We start from the raw sequence: 9,008 nt of genomic DNA, 5'->3' as shown, positions 1-9,008 counted from the left end.
TTAAAGACTTGGACAGATTCCTCCCCCTCAAACCTCCTCTCTGTTCTCTCAATCCCCTAAGGAGGCTGGTGCAAAGTCTGCCAATGTCTGGCTGTTCGCATGGCAACCACCAGGTGAGTGGCTTGGAAAGCACGGCGGAGAACATGTGACTCGCTCCACATGCTCAGGCAGCACACGCTCAGTGATAACACTCCCTCCTCCATTCAAAACTTGCAAGAACACGACACAGTGTCAAAAAACAAAAAAACAAAAAAAACTGTGTTTGGAAAGTCTAGGAAGACGACAAGCAGATGACCAGTCTGCCAGTCCGTCTGTTTACCACTCTCTGTCTGCCTCTCAGCGTGCTGTGACACACGTACACGCGCACACATAAATAACCGTGCAGTTTTTGTGGAGGTCAGAAGAAGAGAAAGCCGCCCTTGAGCAAGAGGCCGGGTGGGGCGGGGGCTAGAGGAGGCAGTGGTGGGGTTATAAGACGTGTCACAATCAGTGAACATCAAGCGCAGCTTGTGTTGTAAAGTGCGAAGGAGACAATAAAGCAGCAGGAGGAGTTGAGCTTGACGAAGCAGCAGGAGTGGTTGAAAGATGGGCAGCGAGCGAATGCAGAGTGTCTGCAGGTTCCCTTTTAGATCCTCATGACATCTGGATTCTGTAAGCAATTTTTTTAAATGTTGAACTTGAAGGGATAGTTTGGAGTTTTAGGTGGCTTTCTGTGAGGCTCTTTTCATCAACCTTGGAGGTTGAAAGGTGTCATGTCATAGTGAATAAGAAGGAAGATGAAGACGTCCTCATATTGGTGGAAGACAACTATTACCAAATTATTCCTGGCAGATAATATTCAAATGTCACATCTAGATAAAATGGAATTACATTGTTTTAAGAAGATGTTATACTACACCACATTTTCATAGTTTGTGGTTCTGTTGTGTTCACACTACACTTTGAACTTTATGATTAAACCATAAAACGCTGAGCAACCTCCGTCTGCCACCTGTTGTTTATCAGATTGATAAACCACATTTCCTTACAGTAAGCCGTGAAAAAGATGTAGAAAAATATTTTGGAACCAAGCAGGAAAGAAATGATCTGGAAGGACCATAATTTCTTCAACTGATTTTTAGTTTACTAAAAAGTATCACATTCTTATACACTCACTGAGGCTCAGCTCCACAGCGTACTAAACTAAAAGAAACAGACATGCCAAACATACCTTCCCTGAGTAGAATGAAACAATTATTTCTGCCGTTCTTTGTAATAATAAATCAAGAGGAGAGACAGAATTGTGGAAATGTACAAATTTCTAATCAAGACTTTCAAGTGTTTCAAAGGAAATTGGTATATTTACAATAATTTAATGAAATTGAAAGTGGTACAAATGGTTTTAAAAATCATTAACAGCTTTTATGTACCTTTTACTATGGTGTAAAGTCGACATTTCTTGAACATTATTAATCAAAACTCCATAAACTCTATATTTGATGTCTTCACAGTCTACAAATCCTGTGTCGATACACGTCCTCATATTGGTGGAAGACCAAATTCTTCAAGAGAATTTGGTAATAGTAATAATTCTTCAACTCGCCCGCCCCCCCACCCGGTCTCTTGCTTTTATGTCAGACGGAGGACACAAGGATGAAAAACACAGGAACAACTTAATATTTCTTCACAGCAGAGCGACATAACCCTACAGAGCCAATCATTAATCATTAGGTTTGCACTCCGACAAGCAACACAAAGCCGTTGCTGCTGCAGCAGGTTCGAATAATGTTGCACATCAAATGGATCACTGTGCAGGTTATGTATCGCGCTATGTTTACACTGTAGCTATATTGTTCAGCACTATAAGTTACAGGAGTAATACAATCGCAAAAAAAAAAAATCACGTCACCTCATTGAGTCTCAGTGACAGTTAGCAGAAAGTTTTCCACTTCCACATATATCTTCACATCTCTATTTAACAGCAGTAACAGAACATTTCCACAGGCAGTTACATTCTCATTACATGCTGAAATTGTTATATTTCAAAATTATTTCATGTACTGGAATAGGACACTGCTTATCATTGGCGCTGTTTATCTCTGAGAAATTGCCCCGTGACTGTTGTTCTGTGGCTTCTTACGTTCACAGCTTCCCTAAAAAAGAGCAGCAGAGCGTCAGCCTGCTCTTTTTTTAGGGAAGCTGTTAGCCCCCCCCACCCCTCGCTACACAAAGAATCACCAGGCTATAAAAGCTGCGAGCCGTAAATTTGCCGGCACTTCCTGGCAGCTTCGGGTGATAAAGATGGACGTGTTTTAGGATAGGAAGATTCCCAATTAGCCAGATCAAATTGTTATGATGGGACACAATAGGCAGGCCTGTATCAAGAAGCTCTTATTAAAATGTCAGCAGTGATGAATGAGGTAAAATCAACCCTGCGCAGGTCTCTGTTGTGGATCTGCAGTGGGAAGGAGATGCTGCACCTCTCCTTGTTCATCCTCGCAGCTTTGACTGAGATTTGCATAATCAAGCAGATGATAGAGGCCAGCATGCACTCAAGTTGCTTTTCATTATTCATTTATCCTCACCTCTCTGCCCGTGTCCAAATCCTCAAGATGATACGTGATCCCTTAAGGCAAAACCGATGGATAGTGGATGCAGCTGACCTAAATCTGACACCGAATCAAGAGGATCTTTTATTCATGTCTATTGGAAAACTAACTGTGGAAAATATTTGGTTCTTAAATATGGCCACTGTTTTGGCATTGTACATGTATTTTGTTAATGACGATTAAAGTTGTTTATGACCTACTGATACTTGAGGTGATCAAAAATAAATAAATGTAGACGGTCATAATGACTTGTCACTGGTTCACCATTCTGTCGATAATTTCTACTGACTGACTGAAGAAGTAAGTCAAAGACTCAGCCTTGTCTTCAGATTTTATTTACGGCCACTTAATTGTTTTGTCTTTTTAATATACAGTTTTTGTAAGGATTAAGGTGTTAATTAAATTGGCTTAAAATTTAAGGTCGCTGAGTGCGCAACACAAAATTAGGCAAAGTTATTGTTGTGGTGGCTGATTGGTAAAGATGGAGACTTTTTTATTCAGACAGAGTTTATTCTCACCTGTCACTTTTGGTTTGCATTAAAATAATTTCCCCCATTGGTCCAGACTTATTGATCAGTTGTGAATACACTCAAGCAAAGTATTTTTGATGCGGTCTTGCTTTCAAACAAACTTAGGTGTGGTTCGCTTGTGTTTGGGGAACATTTTTTTAAATATATTTAGGTTGGAGAGAGAAGAGTGCTGGAACTGGGGCCCCAAAAGGATTTCTGCCCAGGGCTCCATACATTCTTGGACTGGCTCTGCTTGCATCTGCTTTTATCCACAACAGTTTTCCCCCGTTTAATAAAAAGAAAAACAAAAAAAAAGCACCCCTTCTGTGGGCAAGTTGCCATTCCTGCCCCTGGTCCTCACAGCTGACTATTTTCTGAGGCAATTTTTGTGAAACAAGACTTCTGAATAGACTGCCTCGTGTTGCTGTGGATTCGCCTGTCCGCCTGCAGGCTCTATAAATAGCCTCTGTCAGATATTTTCACTTCTGTGTTGAGCACACTCAGTGGCACAGCAGTGTATTAATATCCACAGTGACCGGAGTCGTGCCTCACCAGTGGGAGAGAGTACGGTGTGGAGGTGTGGAGTGGGGAAGGAAGGAGCCAGAGGAGCGTACAGTCAGCACCCAGCAGGACTGCGCACAACCAGCAGGCCCATCATTTCTCCTCCAAATTCCCTCTTCAGAGTCAAGTTGCAACAATGAAGTCTTTATGTCAAAACACTCGGGCGTCTTTCCATTGTGTGCAAGCGCGCAGATGCAAAGTTGATCCAAAAAAACGGATGTGATTTAAGCCACCTTTTCACTCAGATTATCTCATGCTATTACTCTGAACAATGTGGCAATTATGCAATCCGACGCGATAAGCTCCGAGGGTCAACCTCAGGGAGGGATATCACTTTGATCCTAGGGGTCAGAGATCCTTCCGCCGAGTCGGAGTGACGTTGCACAAAGAAAAACCCTAAAGTCCCAAGTGCACAATAAGAATCATCCCTGAAAAAGTACAGATGTGCAAATAAACCCTCAGCTGTGTTAGATTTATGTGTGCAAAATGTAACTGAAAAGGTTACCGGAAGGTCACTGTGGATTAAACGTCACACAGAAGAAAAAGATTAACATAAAACATGTTAACTAATATCTAAGATATGTGATTCCCACTTAAAACAAAATAGAAAGATACTATTTCTTCAACTAAAATGCCCTTTTTGTTTTGGTTGCTGTTCAAGAGGCAGTAATTAATCATTTCTGTCCCGGTCATGTGTTTCCCAACCCTTCGCCACTATCACACACACAAACACATGCACACATCCAGTGATTGCCTTGTGTAACCAGTAGGAGGGATTCTGCATGTGCAGCTGCAAAGCATTACATGTGCAACTGAGCAACCCGAGGTATATTCATACAGTTACACAAAATGCATTTAATCTTTTAAACTCTGCATATTATTGTTTGCTTGTTTGTTTGTTTGGACTTTTATCTATAACAGGTTTTTTTTTAAAGACAGACTTGTTTTCTTCACTCTTCTTATCTGCTTTTGAAGCTCCTTTTCAGTTTACCGTCTGAACAGGAATGCGTATGTAAGCGCAATATCAACTGCAGAACTGCAACAGTATCCCCCCACAATTGTATTATATTTCTGGAGTATCATTTTCTCTAAGCAGGGATTGCTCTGGAGCTTGCGGAGTAGCGCCCCTCGTGGTGGAGGCTGGAATAACCAAAACAGATGATCCAGAGCGGTGTGATCAACAACTTGGAAAGTAGGTGTGATCACGTTACTTGGACAGTGACGTGGGCAAATGGACTGGAAATTAAAATGCAATAAAGAATTAAAGGGGAAACTATATAGGATTACATGAGTTTATTTTTCAGTTCACCCAGTTTTTTAAATGAGATTTTTGCAACAGCTGCTAATGCTACAAAATGAGAATAAAATCATTTAATTGGAGTTCATCCAGCCATTTGGTTCTAATAAAGTTAGATTTACAGTTTTTGTTGTTGTTGTTGTTTTTTGGTCATGTGCTTTCAAATCTTTGAGCCTCTCTCTGTCATAAAGACTCAGATTAACCTCCTAGTATTGCAAAGTTTTATTGTTTTTTCCCAGCATGTGCAACTTCACTGGACTCCAAAATTATTCCTGTTGACACAAAATAACACAAATATTTTCTAAACGGCTGAAGCTTTTCCCTTTTCATTTTCTTCTTAGAAATACATAATGAAATCTTCTCCAAGGCAATTGCTAGAATAAATCTCGATATTTTCAACACAATAAAATAACATAAAACATGCAACATTCACAAAGACGCATCCGAAATGTAAATATTGTGACTCCTCTCCGATAGGTTTTGCAGATATGAGCCAATCTGACGGTATTGCAGAACAAAGTGTCACAGTCGGTGATAAGAGATAAGTCCTGGTCTCTGTCTGAGTTTGTTCTGTCTGCGCAGGACATTCCAGGAGCCACGCAGTGTGACGTCTCACACACAGGTGTCACATTTCAGAAGGCAGGAAAAACCACATGAACTCTTCCTGGTTGCAGATAATTATCGGCAAACATGAACTAAAACTGTCTCGCTTATACTTAAGATAGAGGAAGGAATGCACATTCATTTTTTTTTTAGAAATTAAAACGGAAACTAAACTTTTTTTTTTTCTTTCTGGCTACACAGAAGTATACAGTATTATAAATGCAATTTCTCAGAAAATAGAATATGGCCATCAATAGAATATCATCAAAACTGAAGTCTTGAAAGATATTCAGCAGATAGTCGCTGACACTAAAAAGAGGAAGCCACAAACAGTTGATGTATTAGTAGCTTTCTGCTTGCAGAATGCTGCATCCAAGCATGTTAATCAAAGGTTTAGTGGAAGGAAAAAATGTGGCAGGATGAAGTACATATCTTTCAGATATGAATCTATTTTCTATGCTATGAGGAGTATTGTTAAGAGGAAGATGAGATACTCCAGGTTTTAATGTTTTCTCAGCGAAAATCATCAAATTTGAAACATAAAGCATATTTCTCTGTCTGTAATGGATTTATGAGTTTTAGTTTTGGACTGAACTAACTAAACACACTAACTTTGCGTTGATATTTAAATTACAGAGATGCACCTGTCATCTGTTTCTTGAGTTTTATTATAAGCTTTTATGTGGAAATCCTTCCACTCTTTTATTTCGTTGACTTTCTTACATTTGTACCACACAGGTATCGTATGAGGGTTGAACATTTTTATACAGTGAAGTCATAAATTAACCTCAGCCAAAAAAAAAAAGGGGCATAAAAATCCGTGGGCAGCAGAATCACAGTAGCGGCAATAAAGGAAAGCTCATTAAATATATTTTAAGATTCTCTGTTGCTCATATGCTACCAATTATCCAAAAGGAGACAGAAATTCCCTGCAATTATAATCTCCAAGCAGCTCCTTAAGCCCAAAGGTGACAGTGGTGTGGCTGGCGCATCCTTAGAGAGCAGTAGATAGTGACTCGACGCAGCACCGCCACGGCTGAGGGAGAAGGAACAAAGGTTGAGGCGATGAGTACAAACTGTGCACGCAGACTGGAAACCTGATATTCCAGCTCCCGGCTCGTGCTGAGCCTGCAGGGGAGGGAAGAGTGTGTGCCTGTTTGTGATATCGACAGCTGTGAACACTAAGTCTCGCAGAACACACTCTGCACAGAACAGGACGACGCATCCGTGTGCGTCTGTTGTGCTTCCCCTGCACCACGATTAATCACTCGCGACTAAACTGTGGCAAACCGGAGCCGAGCTTGCTCCTTTTAGCGGTTAATGAAACGCCAGAGCAGAGCATGTAGATGATGCACTTATGCGAGATGTGCTTTGTGATTAGGAAGCAAGCAGGAGAAGGATTTGGTTTCATCGACTGGAGGAAGAAAGCGGTACTTGTGGCCGTGCACTGAGCAATGCAAGGCCTCTGTGGGCCGCAGCTGACCCGGCACTGTCATGTGAAACCCCGGGCACCGAGCTCCAGCGCTCAGCTATGCTGTCAGCCCCTCCAGGCATGTAGAGAGCACTGCCCTTTTTTCAAACAGCCAGCGAGCGGCTGCCCTCCTAAGCTTTGCAAAGCAGCTTAGGAGCTCCAGCTCCCTCCACTGTGCTTCACACGTGTGAAACGTACTTGCTGACTGGCGCACAGACACACACTGGCCGGTCCCCGTGCGTGTTCACGCTGAGGTAGGTAGGCGGGCCCGTGCCTTGTGCAGACTCTCGCGGACAGCAACGAGGACAGAGCCGGTCGCCGTCCCTCCCACCGAGCTGCATGGAAGCACGTTTTTGCTTTTTGTTTTTTTTTTTTTTGTTTGTTTTTTTTTCTTTCTGGAGCACAAACACACCTGCAGAAAAGCATGTAGGACACACACACACACACACAACGCGCTGCTGCTCCTCTGCTCGTCATGCTTTCCTTCGGAGAGGGTGGGGGCCAGCGTTCTCGCAAATGAGAGCCATGTGTTGGTAGAAGCTGACAACACGTTCCTGAACTTTGTGAGCTGGAAACAGAGCACTTTCCTTATGACACACAGATTCCCATTTAAATCCCAGGCACAAATCAAAATGAGAAAATTCTTCGTTTTGTTTACTTTGCTTCAGCGTTTTCCAAAACAGTTTGTAGCCGGGGTGAACTGCCACATCCAATTAGAACACCAAAGGAAAGCAACCTAATGTGGTAGAAATGACTGCAGAACAGGAAAGCATTTCTTTGTACACGCACAATGCAATCTGTTGTTATTGACATCATGTGCTCTTCCATGTGTTGTCAAGTTACATCATTAAATGTGTTTAGATTCCAGTTGACAGACCAATACAAAGGGTGTGAGAAGACATTGTTTTAAAACACAATCATGTTTCACCATCCTTCACGTCATCCCTGACCTGGTTGCTGCGTTCATTGGACTTCATGATGCAGTTTTTACACTAACATTCTCAAACAAACTCCTGAGGCATTCGCAGAACAATTTTATACGGAGATTAAAGAACACTCAGCTAAACTCCGCTTATGAATACGGTTGACCTCTGGGGGGAAAAAGTTGCATTTAACTTTGTTTAGTGCAACCACTCGATTTTTTTTTTGTCTATAAAATCCTAATAAAATGTAAAAGAAGCCTGTGTTATAATGTGACAAACGTAAACAGTTTGGTTGGAATACTTCTATAGCAGGCCGCATGATTAGTGTTGATGCTTATTGTGCAAATTAAGCTTGGTGATTTTCTTCCAAAAACGTGGCTTCTGCAAAGTTCTCCCCTGATTTAGCTAAATAATAAATGTACACACCTTTTCCTCACTGCTTTCACTCTACTCCCACTCATTTTTCTTCTCTCTGCTTAAGGAACAAGCCATGTGGAGAAAGAAGACGGAAAGGAAGGACATGAAGAATTCTCCTTAAATGTATACTTTTACGCATTTCTCACTGCTTACTTGAACGAACTGTGTAGAAAAGCACCAAGTGATTTCTTTTTTCCTTTTACAGGCTTTATCTGATCTGACACTTCCGTCTGGATGCTCAGTGATTATTCAGCAAAACTGCGACAGCCAACTACTTTGCAAATTGTCTTTTTCATCCTACAAGTTCAGGTGAAAAGCGACATTGAAACCTCGCTGTCAGATACTGACTCTGCAACCACAATATCCTCTGAAACTTTCACAGGCATAAGCAGCAGTACATGTAAATGAGTTCACTGAATGTCATGAAAAAATGTTTTTTTACCTAATTTTCCAAATCCACTCTGCAGTGCTTTGTACTTATGTAGCCACAAATATGTAACAGCCATAATTGAACCAAAGGCATAGATGTTTTTAATTACACGGTGGTTTACAGTACTATATATATATATATATATATATATAGTACTTTGATGCCTTTTATATATGATAAAAGGCATCAAAATTTGTGGTTCAAATGAC

This window comes from Poecilia reticulata, linkage group LG20 (assembly GCF_000633615.1).
Source record: "Poecilia reticulata strain Guanapo linkage group LG20, Guppy_female_1.0+MT, whole genome shotgun sequence".
Taxonomy (NCBI): domain Eukaryota; kingdom Metazoa; phylum Chordata; class Actinopteri; order Cyprinodontiformes; family Poeciliidae; genus Poecilia; species Poecilia reticulata.
The sequence above is the reverse complement of the archived record's forward strand: the minus strand, read 5'-3'. Positions refer to the sequence as shown.